The 19,478-nt window shown below is 50.2% G+C and overlaps 1 protein-coding gene across 5 annotated transcripts in view; it reads left to right on the top strand.

Moving 5' to 3' along the window:
• Positions 1-19,478, top strand: part of Pld (Phospholipase D) — a 101,530-nt gene that overhangs the window by 10,296 nt on the left and 71,756 nt on the right. For 2 of the 5 annotated variants that reach the window (XM_077637845.1, XM_077637842.1), the window contains exon 1: positions 19,071-19,477. The exons of the other annotated variants lie outside the window; for them this stretch is intronic. The gene's annotated coding sequence lies outside the window, so the exon portion shown is untranslated. Of the gene's footprint in view, positions 1-19,070; position 19,478 lie in introns of those variants that run through there. 5 annotated transcript variants of the gene reach the window in all.

Here is a 19,478-nt window from a genome sequence, read left to right as displayed (position 1 = left end):
TCATCACCGGTGTCGTATGCGGCGCTCAGTTATAACAGCTTTAAGTACCTCTGCAAACGCATTATTGAAGACCCACTACAGAATGCGGCCCTCTGAGAGCAGTATTTTATGAGGATTCTTGTCTCGGTTAATTCTCTCACCTTTCAATCACTGGGAGGTCCTGCTTGTGACGTCATAACCCACGGATAAGCAAACAGTGTCATTCGTCTGCTTCAGTGTCGTCACAGCCGGGGCTGACCAGTGGCAAGGACGTAGAAAATAATGAGCCGCGAAAAGTGTGGGTCACAAAATACCGCCGCAGGTTGTCGATTTTTTTCGCCGAGTCACTGTGTGTCCCCTTTTCATGTACTTTCCCGTGCGCTCCCAGACACCCTTCGAGCGTGTGGGGGTAGCGGTCTCGGTCACAAAGGAGATGCCCCCGACTCAGCGTGGAAAGTTCAGCGAGAGACCAGCTACCAAGTGACAAGGGCGGTGGTCGTTTGGTGCCCAGCTTTCGCCGGTCCCAAGCCAGAGAATGGGTCGGAGCCAGAGGTTCACGAGCAAAACAAAGTTTATACCGCAAAGAGACGATACAGAGGATTTCACAATCACTCGTACGAGCACATACAAAGTCCGACGACCAGAGGTTGGCACACGCTGCCTCGCTGCTCCGTGGCTGGGCTAGTGGTGTCGTCCCGGGAGTCGATCGGGCGCGCTTCTCTGAAGCTTGAACGGCGGCTCGGGCTGACAGACAGCGGTCGATGCCCTTCCTTTACAGGCGCGCTCCGCGTCTGTTCGTTCTTTGCGCCAAGGCGGGCGCGCGCACACACACGCAGCACGCTCAAGGCTACGCCCTCTCCGTCGACAGTGAGTAGAATTTACTCAAACCTTTTCGAACGATCGGCGGCAGGCGAGGAGATGTTTCATTAGGCTCCGCGCCAGCTCCGCGCCAGCGAGCAAAGTGGAAAGGGCAGAAAGACACAGGGCTAAGCGCTCTGCGGGGTTTCTTTCTCCACTGTTCTAGATTTCTCTACGGCGCGCGCTGGCGAGATTGCTTACACGCTGCGCCGGTTTTTCTGAATATCCGCCGAATTTTAGGACACCGTATACCACGCACAAGTTGTGACCGCGTTACCGCTTCTACACAGCCTTCGTGTTGGTCGTATGTTTAGGGGAATCCCCCAAGGTGGTATAGGTTCCCCTAAAACATTTGACCAACACTCTTTCCACTTCAAGTTATTGATCAGTTCGCTCTCTCCCTACGATAAGCTTGCCGTCCCGCTTAGCTCAGTTGGTAGAACGACTGCTCCAGTGAAGCGGTGGTCCCGGGTTCGAACCCCGGATCAGGGCGAACTTTTCTTTAACTACGGAGTTTCTGAGAAAGCTCTTTAGCTTTCCTTTGTAACCGTATGGCTGCGCTTTTGTCAACGCCGTCTTCTCTTATATGCGGTCGGAGTCGGGAGCTCTCAAGTGGGCCCTTCAAGAGCCACTTCAGTTGGCGGCCCACTCGTTTCTTTTTGCTTGAGCCGAGCCCCTATATACAGTGGAGGCCGAAGCAGGGCCTAAGTGATTGACAAACACTTTCTGGCCTCAAGGCGGTCGATGCATTGTTTTCGATGAATGAGATTATACATAAAGCCCAGAAGGCACCAGGAAGTGAAGGGTGAAGAGGAGAGGCAGAAAAGGCTGGCCCTTTTGGCGAACGTGGTGCAGTGTTAAAGACCACTCCCTGTATAAAGTGATACCTCAAACGATGCTGCTCTCCTCCTCTGATTTGACAGCATGGATTTTGGTCATGGTGTTGCGAACGTTGTGTGATAAAGATTGATTTATGGTTTATGGGGGGCTTGACGTCCCAAAGCGACTCAGGCTATGAGGGGCGCCATAGTGGACGGTTCCGGAATAATTTCGACCACTTGGGGATCTTTATCGTGCACTGACATCGCACAGTACACGGGCGCCTTAGCGTTTTGGAATTTTTTATTAATTGGTTTTTTGGGGAAAGGAAATGGCGCAGTATCTGTCATATATCGTTGGACACCTGAACCGCGCCGTAAGGGAAGGTATAAGGGAGGGAATGAAAGAAGAAAGGAAGAAGGAGGTGCCGTAGTGGAGGGCTCCGGAATAATTTCGACCACCTGGGGATCTTTAACGTGCACTGACATCGCACAGCACACCGGCGCCTTTGCGTTTTGCATCCATAAAACCTGAGCCGCCGCGGTCGGGTTCGAACCCAAGAACTCCGAATCAGTAGCCGAGCGCCCTAACCACTGAGCCACCGCGGCGGGTCTTAGAAGGGATGTTTGCATTTGGTCTTCTCCACGTATGCTGGGCGCACCGAAGTAGACACTTGAAGCTCCCGAAGCTAACACTCTTAAGTCGAACACTGAGGCAGTGTTCGCGGAGAATTTTTGCGCTCGTAATCATCTCTTGTTTATAGACTTTAAGCGTGACGTGTACCGTCGGTTGGAGGTAACTGCTCTGCGAACGGAAGCTTCCTATATAATCTCGGTCTCTGAGACACATTCTGCCAGGTCTGCGTTTTGAACATTGCGAGCGGGAAAAACGTAGCTACTTCAGTTCTGTGCTGGCATGGAAACCTACGGGTATGGCTGGCCGGGTCGGGTAAGCAATATTGACAGCCGCTGTTTAAACAGAGTTGAGTTCGCCTCCCGCTGTGCAATTTATGCTCGGCGAATGCGAATCGCTCTGCGTCGCAGTCTTCCGCGTTTGGTTGCGCACTGTCGCCGAGTTTTATTAATGAGAAATCGTCGCCATGGCAGCGGCGCACATGACACGCTTGTTTACTAAGAGCTCTCTCCTGCCGTTCCATTACTTCCGAGTGGCAAATTAAAGTCTATGGAATAAAAATAGACACTAATTTTTATCGTATCCTCAAAGAATATCAATATTTTACAGTTGTAGTTACATGTGGGACTTCCGTCGAAACGTCAGTGAGATTGATGCTGATGTGGCCCTAAGCCCTGGGCAGCCTGCGACTCGGGCAGTGGGCGCTTTTGAGGATGTGATGCCATCTCGTGGTCGTGCGGTCCAATTGGGTTATGCAGCGAGCACGCTCATGCGGACGAGGACTGTAGTGTCGATCGAGCCGTACAGATGTCGCTTTCATTCCTTCGGTTATCAGAGGACGAAAAACATTCGCGTTTTTTTTTTTCTTTCAGGCTTGAAATGCGTTATATAGGGTGATATTTTTCACTTCTTCGTGTCCGATCATCGTGTCAGCTCAGTTTTTGTCCGCACGTTTGTCCTTTCGCACAGGTGCACCAGTGCTAAGCTCAGTTTAAATAGTCCTTTGCACCTGTGCTTATCGCGTGCACAGGTGCGTATTGGAACGCTGTAAAACGGTCGAGCGTCTCTTCTACATTTATATAGCTTTGTAATACGCGCGGCGTTCAGTGGGAAAGCAGCTCATATAATCGGCTCAATATTGGAAGTTGATGGTTTCATTCTGGGCCGTTATTGGACCGGTATTTACCAATATATTTCCAATATTGTGCCGATGACCTGTGCAGCTTGGGTGGATAACATGAGGAGCGCCCGTGTATTTGATAGCGCAAATAATACATAGAGCTCTATGGGTGTCCGTTAAGAGAAGCGCTACGATACAGTATAGCTATTTTTCTTATTGGTGAGGTTACGTATTGCTGCGTGGCTGCAAGGAATTTCCTCGCAAACCCACAGCTTCTCCGCTTACCCTGTGTGAGCTGATACTCTGCTTGGAGAGCTTGTTCGCAGATGGCGGATGTTCTGAAAGGTCACAGCGCTAATAGTGGTGTTTTCTTCCTGAGAGCGTGCAGGCAGCCTCATGGAATACAATAATCATATGTACGATGTCTCGTGCCGCTTGATGCTTGTTTGGCTGGAGACACATGGTGTGTCTTTTTATTTCGGGCCGCAAAGACGGCTTGTTCTGATACCTTGCTTTGTATTATCGATGTATTTGTCCTTAAAGTCGCTTTCGCTAGGCTGTAAACTTGTTTATACACCTTTTTAAAGGGACGCCATTTAGGTGATAGTGCACTAAAAACAATATGGTATAGTATCGGGTGTTTAACATCCCAGCGCTGTGCTTGGGCTTCGAGGGACGCCGTAGCATAGTGGAAGGGTCCGGATTAATTTCGACCCCCTTGGGCTTCTCAACGCTTGCTGACTCAGCACGTGGGCGTCAAATGCATTTCGCCTCAACAAAATGCGGTCGGCAGAGACAGGATTCCACCCCAACGACCTTTGACTCGGCAACCGAACTCCACAGCCATCAAGCTACCGAGCCGGGTGGAGGGAAAGGTTGAGATTCCCATATTGAGCGGATGAATGAAAACTACATGCGAGTGCGTAATGTGACAATTTTTGATTAATTAGTGTTTTCACTCAGAGTTGATGTACGCCCAGTAGAAACTTTCAGATGCTCTGTTTCCACCCCATTCGATTGTCCCTTCCTTGATTGCACGGCTCGGGGTCTGCCTTGAGCACGGTGTACAGTATATAGGTGGGGACATAGCGGTCCGCGCCTCCTAGTTTCTCAAGGCTCCAAGCGATGACACTTCGTATAAAGGCCCGCTTTCGTGCGTTATTTGAACCTGTTACACGCATTAGAACTTGCCCCTTGACGACAAAGCAGTAACCCGAGCGTGGCTTTCTATCATTCTTTCGTTTGTTCACCCGATCGTTGCCTCGCTGGCTTGGCGTCGCCCCTTGCGTTTGTCAGTGCGCGGCCTATGTAGCGTCCTTGTCAAAACAAAAACAAAAATGTGAATCGCACGTGCATAGCGTGTTGCTCTGATCGGTGACCGGCTGGCGAAACGCCAAGAAACAAGCGCCGCGCTATCCCAGGCAGCACAATACATGGGCCCAAGGGTTGCAAGCACGTTGACAATGCACGACCCTACATAGGACCAGCGTTGACGTCGGTGCTCCAGTGTTGGCAGTGTCATTGTATGACACAACCAGTCATGGCCGTAGTTGTGCGCTGTACTCCCCATATTGGCAATGCCGCTCCTTTACGCCTCCAACGATGGCCCTACCTGAGCGCTGTACTCTCTGTGCTGGCAATGCCACTCATTTGCGCCTTTAACGATGGCCCTATTTGTCCGCTGTTTTCCCCTTATTGACAGTGCCACTCCATTACACCTCCAACGATGGCCCTCTTTGTCTGCTCTTTCTCCATACTGGCAATGTCACTCCATTCCAGCTCCAACGATGACCGTACTTGTATACGCTGTTTTCTTCATATTGGTAATGCCACTCTATGACACCCTCAACGATGGCGCTACTTGTCCGCTGCTTCCGCGTATTGACAATGCCATTCCATGAGATTCAACGATGGCCCTGCGATTTACGATATAGCATCTGGTTTCTATGGCAACCAAATGGTTCACGGATGTTTTTTTTTTCTTTTCTGTCGCCAGATAGAAGACCGTGCGTTTAGAGGGCCGGATTGGAGGGGCTATATGGATAATTTATCTGGCCGCTGGCGTCCAGAGCATTTCGATTGCTCTGTTCTCACCTCTACATCTCACACCGTGACATTGAGTGAGACTGTTACCGCGTCTTTCGTTTTCTCATAACCCAAGCAAACCTGTCGTTACATCTGGAGTTGAGATTTGGCGAACCGCTGTCTTGGCAAATTCTCGTATGTCCTTTTTCGTGCTTTATTTTTACCTGCTCATGCTACGTGCGCACCAGCAGTACTACAGGTTAGTGACTCAAGGCAACGCCGCCACTGCTGCTATACGTCGTGAGTGCTGCAGTAAATGCGTCGAAATAGCAAACTGCGTACGCATGCCTGTTTGTGTGTTTTTCGACTCCACCATAGTTTCATTATCAATGCGGTCTTTTTGCTTTCTTGCCAAACGTATGGTCGCCGGAACACGGGCCTTTATTTTCATTTCTTGGAGCGCTTAGTGTTGGCTGACTAACTTGGCTGGGCTGGGCTGGATTGGACTGGACTTGACTGGACTGGACTGGACTTCACTGGACTTGGCTGGGCTGGGCTGGCTGGCTGAATTGGGGGACTGGGACTGAACTGGGCTGAACTGGGCTGGACTGGACTGGACTGGACTGGACTGGACTGGACTGGACTGGACTGGACTGGACTGGACTGGACTGGACTGGGCTGGGCCGGGCTGGGCCGGGCTGGGCCGGGCTGGGCTTGACTTATTTTCTTGGCTGATTGACTTGTTGACCGACTGGTTGATTGACTGATTGAGTGATTTTATCTTGTAATGGCTGAGTGTCAGGTTGCCAAAGAGCGCCCAGAGCACGTGTTTTTAGTGTGCTCGAGTGGGGCTTAAATATATATGTTTCCCAAAGATTCGTCCCTGAGGAACCGGGCACCATGCAGACCAGGGCCACCGCCACAGAAACACTCAAACTTGCTCCACACCTTGATCGAGTGGGAGCGACCTGATCACTTCGCTGTTGTGCTTTCGTGCTCTGAAATGTCCCAAGAATGCGCTTCGCGCCACCGCTGTTGTCAGTCCTGCGCGCAACGTATTGGAGAGAGGAGGGCTTGTTGCCGGAGCTTTTCACTCGATCGGTATAATGGGCTGCGCGTCAGTTAATGCGTTCCTGCAATGGCTACGCGTCGCCAACAAAGGCTGCATGCCGACGCGCTTCGGTTCGCCTTTTTGTTCCCAGAATGCATACAAACGGGTCGTTACACCTGTTGTGCGCGAGGGTTATTGTGTTGGAGGGAACTCGAAGGCAGTCACACCCGCCCCGACGTCGCTTTGCCCAAGCTGGCACGCGAATGGGGTCGTTTCTTGCATCAGCGTGCCTTTATACTACTCGTGTCCTTCGCCAGCAGTGTGGACCATTCTGTCAGCTCAAGAACGAACCGGCAGTTGCGCCTCAAAGAAAACCCTCCAGCCAATGGTGTCGAATGATTCTCTTGGCGTCGTGGATAATCCCATTGTACATGTTATAGTCGGATACAACTCAAGAACGCAGCGGCTTTTCCCCGTCAAAGGGGACCCTTTTCCAGCCAATGGCGTCGGCCAATTCTCATGACCCTGCTATCGTGACAATGCAGGGAGTGGTAGATGGAAGGGGATAATTCCTTCCCTCTGTGGTCGTGGGTAGACCTACCTCCTCTCCATTGTGGCGTGCGCTCCTTGCATTGTCACGCTATTAGGGTCATGACCATCGGCCGATGCCATTGACTGGAAGAGGTATTCTTTCACAGGGAAAAGCCGCTGCGTTCTTGAGTTGTATCCGGCTATAACAAGACATTGCGGGCGGTGGCAGATGAAAGGTATTAGCCGTGGTTTCATAACACGGAGCGTTATGAAAATCGGTCGACGCCATTGGCTGGAGGGCATACTTCGAGGGGCATCTACCGCTTCGTTCCTTAGCTGCGACGTACCGAAATGCTGACTGTAGTGTGAAGCAGCAGCTGATGAGTATTGAAAGTTGCAGTTTCATGGAGCACATATATGTTGCTCAACAAACTTCAAAGAACACGCTGCAGTCGCTGATCGTCTGCGATTCATAGCGGAAACGCTATGAATCGCAGACGGTCAGCATCCTTTGGTGTCGTATGCTGAGTCGGCTTCGCAGTAAATGGATTCTTTTTTGTACTGCAGAACGCGAGAAAAGCGCAGAGCCGTCTTTAAAAGTCCCCGTTTACTACGTTTAAGGAAAAAAAAAACTAACAAGACGATTACGAGCCCGGAGCGCGCAGTAAACATTCCTACCAGCAATTTTTTGCCTTTTTCAGCGATGTTATGGAGAAAAATTTGGCGAAACGTGAATCTGCGCAGTTTCAGGGACTTGTAAAGAGCCGAAATTTGCTCACTTTTTTGTTCCAAATTACTGAATTTTTGAATTTGCTGGGGAAAAAGGGGCCAGAATTAGAGAATTTTGGGGCTAATTCAGAGAATCTTCGGTGATGGCAGGGAACATCACTGGGAACGCGAATGTTCAGCGTTCGGTGGCGTGGGCGAATGGAGTGTTTTTCACAAGACGGGATTCAATTTGCAGAAGATGGCGCGAATGTGAGTCGTCGTCTCCTTTGGGTTTCCATTGTGCGTTGTAGTGACGTCATGCTTGGCGTCACTGTGTGCTGACCAATTAGCGTGGCAGGTGGTCTGTGCTTACTGTATAGGTGGCGACGACGCCATAGAACTGGGCACGATCTTGCTACTCTTAACGCTGTAAAACTTTTGAGCTCTACTAAATAGCTTCATTCCACTTGTTGATAGATTTTATGAAACCGGCACATTACTTTGACATTCGTCGCGGACGGATGTACCTCTGTTGCGTTCCGTCATCGCAGCTGGCGTATACTGTGGCTCGCTGCCCTCTCATCGATGCTGGCGCCCCTGGTGGTGGTCGTTTCTGCCCTGCGTGAGACCTCGGTCGAAGTTTCCTCACTAATCCTAAATTTAGCTGAGTTATTAGCGTTGTGCACTGGCGGGCTCTCGCCCTTCCTATTGGCTACGTACGGGAGTGGGTAACTATAGAGCATCGCGCCTCAGTTGGCCTGACGAAATCGCGCGCCGGCGGCCCGAGCCCTCGGCAACGGAAATGCATTATAGTCCGCGTCGGTTTGCTTCTGACGCGCAGTTTCGCTATAGCTTCTCAGTTTCGCTAGGTCGCAGTGTTGACGGAGGAGAGCTCTGCCGCCGCACCGCGTTGCTTAGAACTCGGAGGTCTCGACCCTGGGGCTGTGCTTGTACGTCCAGGAGAACGACTAAGATTGGTGAGATGTTTATGCTGTACTGCGCCACTATAGACTGCACCATGTTCTTTGAAGTTCGTTGAGCAACAGATATGTGTTCCGTAAAACTGCAGCTTTCAATACTCCTCATCAGCTGCTGCTTCAGAGTACTTGCGATCGTCTCACGCATTCGTATGCCGTTTTCTCGTTATAGCGTGCGTAGGATGTCATCTGCCTCCGTACCCCATTCACGGAAGCTGTCGTAAGCAATGCAGATTCCTGGAGTTCGACTTATCCAACTTTAGCTGCATGCAGTCGTGCTATTGTCTGTTTATTCGAAGACCTGTCTAGTGGCACGTACTGACAAGAGAAGTTAAGAACCGCAGAAGGTTGCGGGGCTCCATTTTCAGGCAACAGCCTTGGAAGGCTCCGGCATGTTTTCGTCCTCAGCCATCCTCACTGATCATAGCAGAAAGTTGGGCGAGTTGGTTTAGGTGCATGGTGGAAACAAGCGCGCAAAGACGAAGACGGAACGAAGAAACAAAGACGAGCGCTCGTCCTTGTTTCTTTGTTTTGTATTCATGGTTGCGCTCTTTTTTGCACCATTCAGCCAATCTATAGATTTTGAAGAGGTCTTCCATGATGGCCTTCCGTCTAGTTTCGTTTAGTGCACTGTCACGAATTTGGTTATTATTATTATTCTGAAAGCATGAAAGCTGGTTCACAGAAGAAGGGAAAGACGGGCAGTTGCGGCTAGATAACACACATTTCCCGCCTGCTTCAGTGACAAGAAGGTGTGAAGGGGGAATATAGAATCAAGAAAGAAGGGAAATTCCGCTCCAAGACTTTTCATGAGGTTTTTCACCACTGAGGCAACTAATGCAGCACCTCGCGTCCGTCACCCGCATCTATCGTACTATTGTCTGTCCTGCTCTCATTCATTGTCCTTTCACTTGTAGTGTTTTTTTACCAATGTTTTGTTTTAAACAGGTGATGTCATCCGCTCAGCTGTCACGTGACACGACGATGACACTCGCGTATAGCCTCTCCGACAGTGCGTTCACATTTCAGTCATGAGCAAGAACAATGACTCTGTAGTGCTGTTCTGTTCGTTTTTCGATTTCAAGAGGGCTACTGCATGAACGAATCGCAGCGAAGCCTAGCGCTGTTGTCATTCAAGATTGCTTTTGTTGAGAACGAGCGGTGGGGAAATGATAATGAGCACCGGTTGTCATTGGCTTCGTCGTTCCTGCAGCCATTTTACACCCGAAAAAAATCCATGCGCATAGCTTGTGTTTAAGAAAGCTGTATTTATGCCTTGCGTTTGTCACCCTACACTTTGAAAAGAAAAGGAGTAACGTGCTTCTTTACTCTCTGGCCAACAGCCGTTTACTACGTCTAAATTTCCTAAGGAGTAAAGTGCCGTCTTTGCTTCTTCAAAGGAGTAGAACAGCCTGTACATTGCCTTCATGAACAAAAGGAGATGAAGGAGGGTTTTTTTCCCCCTCCACTTGTACAACGTGCCAGAGTTACGTCTCTTGACGTCACAAGAGGTAGGAGGAAACAAAAATTCGCTGGCAATTTTATTTCTTCGAGTTTCGTATTCACAGAAGCACCCATACTCCTTCAGGGACTGGGATGAGCCGAATTTGCGCACTCAGGCTCATAGTTGAGGAAATACTATTAAAAAGATCAAATATGAGACATCTTACTATGAAAAAAGGCAATTTTTAGAACTCCTTTACTTTCTCCGGTGTTCTCTGACTTGAAGGCGTGTTACACGCAATCAATGCTGCAATGCCCAACCTATGTAGATGTGGCATAACGGTTCTAATCTATCGTTGTTGCTGGTGCTCCACAGCGCAGAAATGGGAAAGCCTGAGTTTATTGAGAAAAATAATAGTACATCGAGAAAACTGGTTCGTTGGGATCATTTCCGTGCCCGTATAGAAACGATCAAATTGTGCGTACACACCCGGGTTGCGTACGTTAAGGAAGTAGCAAAAATTCAGAATAAATCACTTAACTGTGCAGCAGTACCACCTCACTGAACTTTCAGGCTGTTTTTAGCTGTTTTTATAGAGATTTAGGCCTTTTAGGCAAAGGACGCAGTAGCTCTCAGATCTGGAGATCTCGGTGAACACCTCAACCGCGCCTTAAAACATGCAACTGAAGGTGCATATCTCGTCAGTCCGAGCCCCTGTGGCAAGTCTCAGAAAGCGTGCAATTGAAGGTGCTTATGTCATTGGTCCGAGCCTCTGTCGCAAGCTAGCCTCCAACTTGGCTAAAACATGTAAGCTTTATGCAAAACAGATATGCTTAGACACCAACCACAATGCTGTACGACGAACGGTTGCTCAAAATTCGAAGCTCAACTGGTGAGACACCATGGTAGACCACATGTGGTAAGGCCTACAGCCACACTTGACCTCTGGCTCACTTGAAGGTCAACCGGCAACGCACGGTGAAATCGGATTTACCTGTAGCGTAGTGAAGCTTTCGCTTCGAAAGAGGGGGTGGTAGTGGAAGGCTCCGGAATAATTTCGACCACGTGAGAGTGTTTAACGTGCACTGACGTTGCACAGAACACCTTTTGCGATTCGCCTGCATCGTAATGCGGCCCCCGCGGCCGGAATTTCCTACCGCGTGTCGCTCGCTACACGGACGTGTAACGAAGCGACGGGATATGTGCATCTTTTCCGCTGCTATATATATACTACCTGTCGGCTCGGCGGAGACCGTGACCCGTCAAGGATGCACGATCGTCACGCTCTGTCGCTTCAGACCCCCGCACGCGCCGTCCCGGTTGTTTACTGTGTCGCGGGCTGCTAATTATGCGCTGACACTGCGATCGTATGGAAACCACAGCTGGCCGTGCCGGGATGGAAGGGGAGGAGAGACGCCTGCACGCGTGCACTTGAGTGGCGTTATGCTCGTGCCGCACTAAAACCATGCAGTGTTTCGAAAGGCAGTGGACTTTAGTTAATCGCGTAAATTGGAGAAGCATGGGTGGCCACCGACAATTGAGATAGTTTAGTGCGTCTTTTGTTCTCTGGTAGCGTTTCATTTTTGAAGCAAAAGCCTTCGCTACGCTAGGTAAAGCAGACTTCGAGTAGGCAGTACAGCGACCTTGAACGACCTTCAGCCCAACCAAGGGTAGCCGTGTATGACCATACGTGGTACAGTTATGGGGGCGAACCCTTGACCCCTGCATTAAAGTCTCTTCTCCTCCTCCTCCTTGACCCATAGCCTTGACCCGTGACCTTTAGGTGACCTTTGACATTGGAAGACCTTTGGGTGGACCTTTGACCTTAAGAGCATCCGATGGGGTGATGTGAAGCCACGTGATGACATCCGATGGGGGGTGTCGTAGGGCCATGTGACACCACATCATAGCCACGTGGTCGTGTGGATGTATATATAGAACAGCTGTCGCGAGCGTGTAGCGGAGCTGCCATGGACCAGCCTCACACGCTTAGCAAGCGTGCTTGCTTTTCGCTGAATTCCAGGGTTAGCCAAGTTAAGTCAGTGGCAATTTTTTGTTTTTCGTCCCTAATTCAACTTTGGAACGTCCTATGGGGAACAAAAGTAAGTGCCTCAAAGTTCCAAACCCTGCCGCACTGCGTGTAGGCGCCACCTGACAATGCAATCCAGGTGCTATGTTTGTCCTCGATAGTATGTTATTACACAAATGTTCCGCACGTGACATGGTGCGTCTGCTTTTTTACTGACGTCTTGCGACTCTGCCATTCTAGTTATGAGGTGCATTAGTTGTTTCTTTGACTGCCATAGATGGCGCGACAATTTGCACTACTAGAAAAAGGTACTAACTTTGGGTACTAACGTACTAACTTTGGGGTATTAACTTGTCACATATGTTATCCTGTTAGTATCTGCAGTTAGTAAAGGGAAGGTTAATAATAGTTACTAACCCACAGAGTTAGAAACGGCTGCTATTCGCAGCTAGTAACGGGAAGTTTAGTAATGGCTGCTATCCAGTCATTAACTGCAGTTAGTAATGGGAAGCATGGTCACCTGGATACATGGGCACCAGTGGCTGAATCATTTCGACGGTAAAGATTCCGGCTGTTAACCAGTACAGAAAGGGGAAAGGCGCAATCAGAAAGCAATCAGTTAGTGGTAAATCAATAGACAGTGCCCTGCTATTTGAAACAAGGTTAAGGCTCGTATCACACAATAGAGTTATAAAAAGAAGCGTGCCCAAGTCGATGACTTACGCCAGTGCGTAGTAGGTCAGCGAAGGTGCGTTTCATTGGAATGTCGCAGCATCCGTCCAGATATCAATGCGGGCATTATCACCGTGACTCAGACTCTGCTGTTTAGGAACAATGAACGTCGATGGATTTATCAGCAGCAGACGCAACAAAAAAAAAGTTGCACGATTTGTAGTAATACAGGGAGGGAGCCTGGACGAAGGATTGTAACAGACAGATTCGCTGTAGCTTTAAAGTCATAGAAGGTAATGATTAAAAACAGTGAAGTCTGAAACAGAACATGATAAGATTAAGTTGCTTTCTTTCAATTCGCATTAGGCAGTTTGGTGACCATCGCCACTTCAGCACCTCGTTGCTATGAGGGCGCTGCTACTAGGCATTCGTCGTACAAATTTTCTGTCGGTTAGCTTATTTTGTTTGTTAACCGTGGAGCTTGAAGGCGTGTACTTTCGAGACTGGCATCATTCGAGAGGTCCCGTGGAACCTGGAGTTCGGGACAGCCAAGCGTGGGCCGGATTCGCTCGCCTGTCGTCGCGGTGATCGTCGTCATCATTGCCATCACCTCCACATAATAATAATAACAATAATAATAATAATAATCATTGCTTTTTTTTTGGGGGGGGGGGAAGGAAATGGCACAGTATCTGTCTCGTATATCGTTGGACACCTGAACCGCGCCGCAAGGGAAGGGATAAAGGAGGAAGTGAAAGAAGAAAGGAAGAATGAGGTGCCGTAGTGGAGGGCTCCGGAATAATTTCGACCACCTGGGGATCTTTAACGTGCACTGGCATCGCACAACACACGGGCGCCTTAGCGTTTTTTTTTTTTCACCTCCACAGCCACTATCCCATTTGAGTGCACGGCAGGTTTAGACGGACGTATTCCTTAGTGACTTCAAACCGCCATTTGTTGCGCCCGTGTGCTGTGCGATGTCAGTGCACGTTAAAGATCCCCAGGTGGTCTACGTTATTCCGGAGCCCTCCACTACGGCACCTCCTTCTTCCTGTCTTCTTTCACTCCCTCCTTCATCCCTTCCCTTACGGCGCGGTTCAGGTGTCCAACGATATAGGAGACAGATACTGCGCCATTTCCTTTCCCCAAAAACCAATTATATTATTGTCTTGCGCAAGCAGCGGCGATGATCTACCAGCAGATATCCTTCCCTAGCTGGCCACTCCTTAATTGCGCCGTATTTCGATGGAGGCGAAGTTCAAAAAAAAAATGACAGCCGATCAAGCGTGTTTAGGTCAAATGGGAATCAGGTGGGCTCGCATTTCGATTTTAACTTCGGTTTCAGTTCGAGGCTGGGTTTAAGAGGGTAATGCTGTAGCGGTGGTGTTCTGGATGCATTGCGCACGGTTGGAAGTTGATGAAGACGACGATATGCAGTGCACAGGGCGAGAGAAAGGCAGGTAAACAAGTGGGGTGATTGGTTACGGCGATAGCATTGTGCTGTCGTGTAGTGGCCAGCGACGCTAATCTGTTCGTGCCGCCGCGGATGGAATTTAAGTGTTTTGCACATTCGCCTATAAAGCCTGATGGCGGGCTTCCCACTACCCGGTGGGCAGATTGCCACCTGTTGCAGGTTGCCACTAACAAATATCGGCGAAATCACAGATTAGTGGTAGCGCGCTGAAATGCGTTGCCCTGTCCTATAGGCATAGATTTGCGCGCACGTGTAAATAAGACAGGGGACAAATTAAAGTGGGCCTGTATCGGTATTACGGTGGTTCTAATGATAAATAGCCCGTTTTCATTGCCACCACCGATTTTCACTGTAAACAGGAGTTTTGATAAGCTAGAAAGCAACAAGAAGCGAAATACGGCATGCCGTCGCCCTCGGACGCAGTTTTCAAAAGAAACAGCTACGACACCGTCAACTTTTTTTCGCCGATCTCTGCGGTTACGCTACCCTGCCACTCACCTTCAAACGGCAGTTACGAGTCAGTTCCGTTATTGACATCATTATCTTGAACCGATCGATAATAATAATAATAATTGGTTTTCGGTGAAAGGAAATGGCGCAGTGTCTGTCTCATATACCGTTGGACACCTGAACCGCGCCGTAAGGAAAGGGATAAAGGAGGGAGTGAAAGAAGAAAGGAAGAAAGAGGTGCCGTAGTGGAGGGCTCCGGAAATAATTTCGACCACCTGGGGATCTTTAACGTGCACTGACATCGCACTGCACACGGGCGCCTTAGCGTTTTTCCTCCATAAAAACGCAGCCGCCGCGGTCGGGTTTGAACCCGGGAACTTCGGATTAGTAGTCGAGCGCCCTAACCACTGAGCCACCGCGGCGGGTCGATTGAATCGATCGGTGGGAACGTTTTCAGCGCGATTTTCACAGCAATAAATGCGTATTTTGCCACCGGACAAAACCCGCCGCGCTGGCTCAGTGGTTAGGGCGCTCGACTACTGATCCGGAGTTCCCGGGTTCGAACCCGACCGCGGCGGCTGCGTTTTTATGGAGGAAAAACGCTAAGGCGCCCGTGTGCTGTGCGATGTCGGTGCACGTTAAAGATCCCCAGGTGGTCGAAATTTTTCCGGAGTTCTCCACTACGGAACCTATTATCCTTTCTTCTTTCACTCCCTCCTTTATCCCTTCCCTTACAGCGCGGTTCAGGTGTCCAACGATTTATGAGAGAGATACTGCGCCATTTCCTCATCAGCGGAAAAGTATCGTCATGACCACAACGCAAATGATTTGCTTTCATTTCATCTTACCGAAGCAAATGATTTGTGCTAAGATCAAAGATTGCAAGGGGTTTTCTTCTGTACTCCTTCAGTGAACCACTGCAGTGGTGGAAATTAAATAGCAGCCTTCCATACGCGACCTGTCCCGTAGCCCACGAAACCGCCGCGGTGACTCGGGGGTTATGGCACTCGGTTGCTGACCCGGAAGACGCGGGTTCGATGAAGCCGAAATGCTAGAGGCCCGTGTACCGTTGGATGTCATTGCACGTTAAAGAACCCCAAGGTGGTCTAAATTTCCGGAGCCCTTCACTACGGCGTCCCTCGTAGCGTGAGTCGCTTTGGGGCGTTAAACCCCCATAAACCAGAAATCTCCTAGCCTATGTTGATGCTTGGGCACGCAGAGCGCCAGTAACTGATCAGCTGACGCCAGCTGCGGTTTTCGCTCCGCTGCACGCCGTGAATGTAACAGAGAACAGCACATAGCCTGTCCTGTAACTGTGTGTGTGGGGGGGGGGGGGGGGGGGGGGCTTGGCGGTCGGGAGCAGCTCTTCTGTAGCTCTGTGCGCACACCGGGCGAAACAACGTGCGGGAATCGTAATCGAGGTCGAATGGCCAAATGTATGAGACGAGTCTCACGTGTTGGCTCTTTTTGTGCTTTTTTTTCTTGTGTCACTCCCGGTGGCGCCCGTACATATGAGCACGGGGATGGAAAGAGAGCAGACAGCCCACATGCGTTGCAAGCGACGTCTTTGCGTTATTACGGAGAGAACGTCTGCGCTTACAATGCAGCAGTTCATCATCACCTTCATATCGCTGCCCCCCTTGCCACAACCGCCACCACTGGCTTGCAGGCCTGGGGTTTGGTCGCTGCTATCTTTGGTCCGTAGCCGACGGCAACTAAACACTGCAGCTGCTAAATACGAAAGCAAAAAAAAAAAACTTCCCTTGGACCTATAGATCGTGCGCGATGACCCAGTAGAACTGTATATCTGCGAGCATGTTGGTCTTGGCCTTCTTTCGGAAAGATAATAATAACGAATTTCTTCTTACGTGAAAATGAAAATTGGTTTTGAAACCGGCCCCGCCGCGGTGGCTCAGTGGTTAGGGCGCTCGACTACTGATCCGGAGTTCCCGAGTTCGAACCCGACCGCGGCGGCTGCGTTTTTATGGAGGAAAAACGCTAAGGCGCCCGTGTGCTGTGCGATGTCAGTGCACGTTAAAGATCCCCAGGTGGTCGAAATTATGCCGGAACCCTCCACTACGGCACCTCTCTCTTCCTTTTTTCTTTCACTCCCTCCTTCACCCTTCCCTTACGGCGCGGTTCAGGTGTCCAACGATATATGAGACAGATACTGCGCCATTTCCTTTCCCCCCCAAAACCAATAAGAAGGTTTTGAAACCGCACGTTAGATACCCAGGTGGTCGAAGTGGAGGGCTCCGGAATAATTTCGACCAGCTGGGGATCCTTAACGTGCGATGTCAGTGCATGTTAAAGATCCCCAGGTGGTCGAAATTATTCCGGATTTTCCACTAGAGCACCTCTTTCTTCCTTTCATCTTTCACTCCCTCCTTTGTGCCTTACGGCGCGCGGTCCAGGTGTCCAACGATATATGAGACAGATACCGCGCTATTTCTTTTCTCCAAAAACCAAGTATTATTATTATTATTATTATTATTATTATTATTATTATTATTATTATTATTATTATTATTGGGGGAAGGAAATGGCACAGTATCTAACATCTCGGTGGACACCTGAACCGCGCCGTAAGGGAAGGGATGAAGGAGGGAGTGAAGGAAGAGAGAAGTGCCGCAGTGGAGGTCTCCGGAATAATTTCAACCACCTGGGGATCTTTTACGTGCACTGACATCGCACAGCAGACGGGTGCCGCTTGCGTTTCGCCTCCATCGAAACACTGCAGCCGTGGTCGGGTTCGAACCCGGGTAGTCCGGATTAGTAGCCGAGCGCTCTAACCACTGAGCCACCGCAGCGGGTGCCGAATGCGATTTAGCGACTTGCTGGCGTGCCTTTAATTAGCGGAGGGCCCCGATTGATTTCGGCCGTTACTATTTTTATTGAGCTTTGAATTCTCAGTAGCCACAATGATTTTTACATTTCGCACACGCCGAAAGGCGGCCTCCGAAGCTTCTGCAAGCTCGACAACGCGATCTTGAGCATAGCAGCAAAGTTCCGCTGACGCCGTTCGCGAAGCTGACGGCAGCCGAAGCTGCACGAAAGCCATTCTGTTCGCGTACGCCCCGCCGTCTTAGTTTTGTGACTACTGTGCGATACGGTGCAATGCCTGGCTCGAATCAATTGGCCTCCACATCATCGCCGATCGAGTAAGGAAGGAAGGTGAATATTTTTATCAGCCAAGAGAGAGCAGTACGTCATTCTATATATATTTGCAAGTTCCCGGTGCACCATTTAGTTAGCGTACGCAATAGGTATATTAACTGCTGAAACCGAAAGAAGGAAGCAAGTGTAGTTAAGAGGAACAACAAAGGGGCAGCAAATGCAGGAGAAAGACGGGAAGAGAAGAAAAGAAGGGAAGGAAGGAAGCAAGCAAGCAAGCAAATGATAGAAGGAAGAAATAAAGAAAGAAGGAAAGAAAGGACAGAAGGGAGGAAGGGTAGAAGAGAAAGAAGGAAGGCTAGAAAAAAACGGAAGGAAGAGTATAGAAGAAAAGGAAGAAGGAAGGGTAGAATGAAGAATAGAAAGAAAGGTAGAAAAAGAGAGAAAAGACGGAAAGAAAAAGAAGCGCTGGACCTTCGCTCTGGAGCAGCAACTCCCGCTGCAATACGACCTGAGTGTCTTTGGTTGTGATCGCGGGGGTCGTTTTGTCCAGTGAATCCGGCGACGCATTAGCCGACGGACCCGTGAGCGGCGAAACCGAGCCAACGCGAGCAGCGGTTGAATCCCACGTGCAGCCTCACCGCATGCTGTAGTATATCCGTGCGGTTCAGCCCTCTGCCTTTGTTTCGTGCGGTGCGGGCGGGAAGCGATTCATGGCGCTCCGAGCCCGGCCGCCCAAGGCAGCTGTCAGGGCAGCCGCAGAAAGGCACAACAGATACGGCACTCCGGGAGCTGTATGTCTTTCCCCCTCTGCCTCACCTTTGCTTTGGAGATCACTAGGCGGCGAGTGAAAGGGAAGCGTGTGTGCAGGATGAAATAGAGGCAATAGCGTAGCGCGGAGGAAAAGAGCGAAAAAATAGCGGAAAGCAGACCTAGAAAAACAAATTACCGGTCTCCACCGTGCACCTCCTGCGCTGCAGGGCTTATGCCGCTAGCGCTGCGCGCGCGCGGTCGTGTGTGTTTGTACGGCGTGCAGTTCGCGGCAAGAGCGAGCGCGTTTGAATGGGAGGATCCTCCGCGGCATCTGCTTAGCGTTCGCGGCCCGCATGTGCCCGCAAATGCCGGACGTTAAAGATCATTAGGCGTCGCATATGGACGCGCCCCGTGTCGTTCGCCGGGTTTGATCAGCACTCGGCGCCTGCTGCGACCGCGACTCGTACTGCGTGACCGCCTCGCAAGGCAGGTTCGCGTGCTTTGCGCCAGTGTACCTCATCTGCTGTGCGCCAGTGGTTCGTCTGCTACCCAAGAGGGATTCGTCTGCTTCCCAAGGGGATTCGTCTGCTTCACCAGAGGGATTCTTCTGCTCCCAAAGAAGGATTCGCCTGCTTCACAAGAGGGATTCGTCTGCTACCAAAGAGGGAATCGTCTGCCACTCAAGAGGGATTCGTCTGCTACCCAAGGGGCATTCGCGTATTCCCAAGAGGGAATTGTCTGCTACGCAAGGGGGATTCGTCTTCTACCTAAGAGGTATTCGTCTGCTACCAAAGAGGTATTCGTCTATTACCCAAGGGGTATTCGTCTGCTACCAAAGAAG

The sequence above is a fragment of the Amblyomma americanum genome, chromosome 9, assembly GCF_052857255.1.
Source record: "Amblyomma americanum isolate KBUSLIRL-KWMA chromosome 9, ASM5285725v1, whole genome shotgun sequence".
Lineage (NCBI taxonomy): Eukaryota > Metazoa > Arthropoda > Arachnida > Ixodida > Ixodidae > Amblyomma > Amblyomma americanum.
The sequence above is the reverse complement of the archived record's forward strand: the minus strand, read 5'-3'. Positions and strand labels throughout refer to the sequence as shown.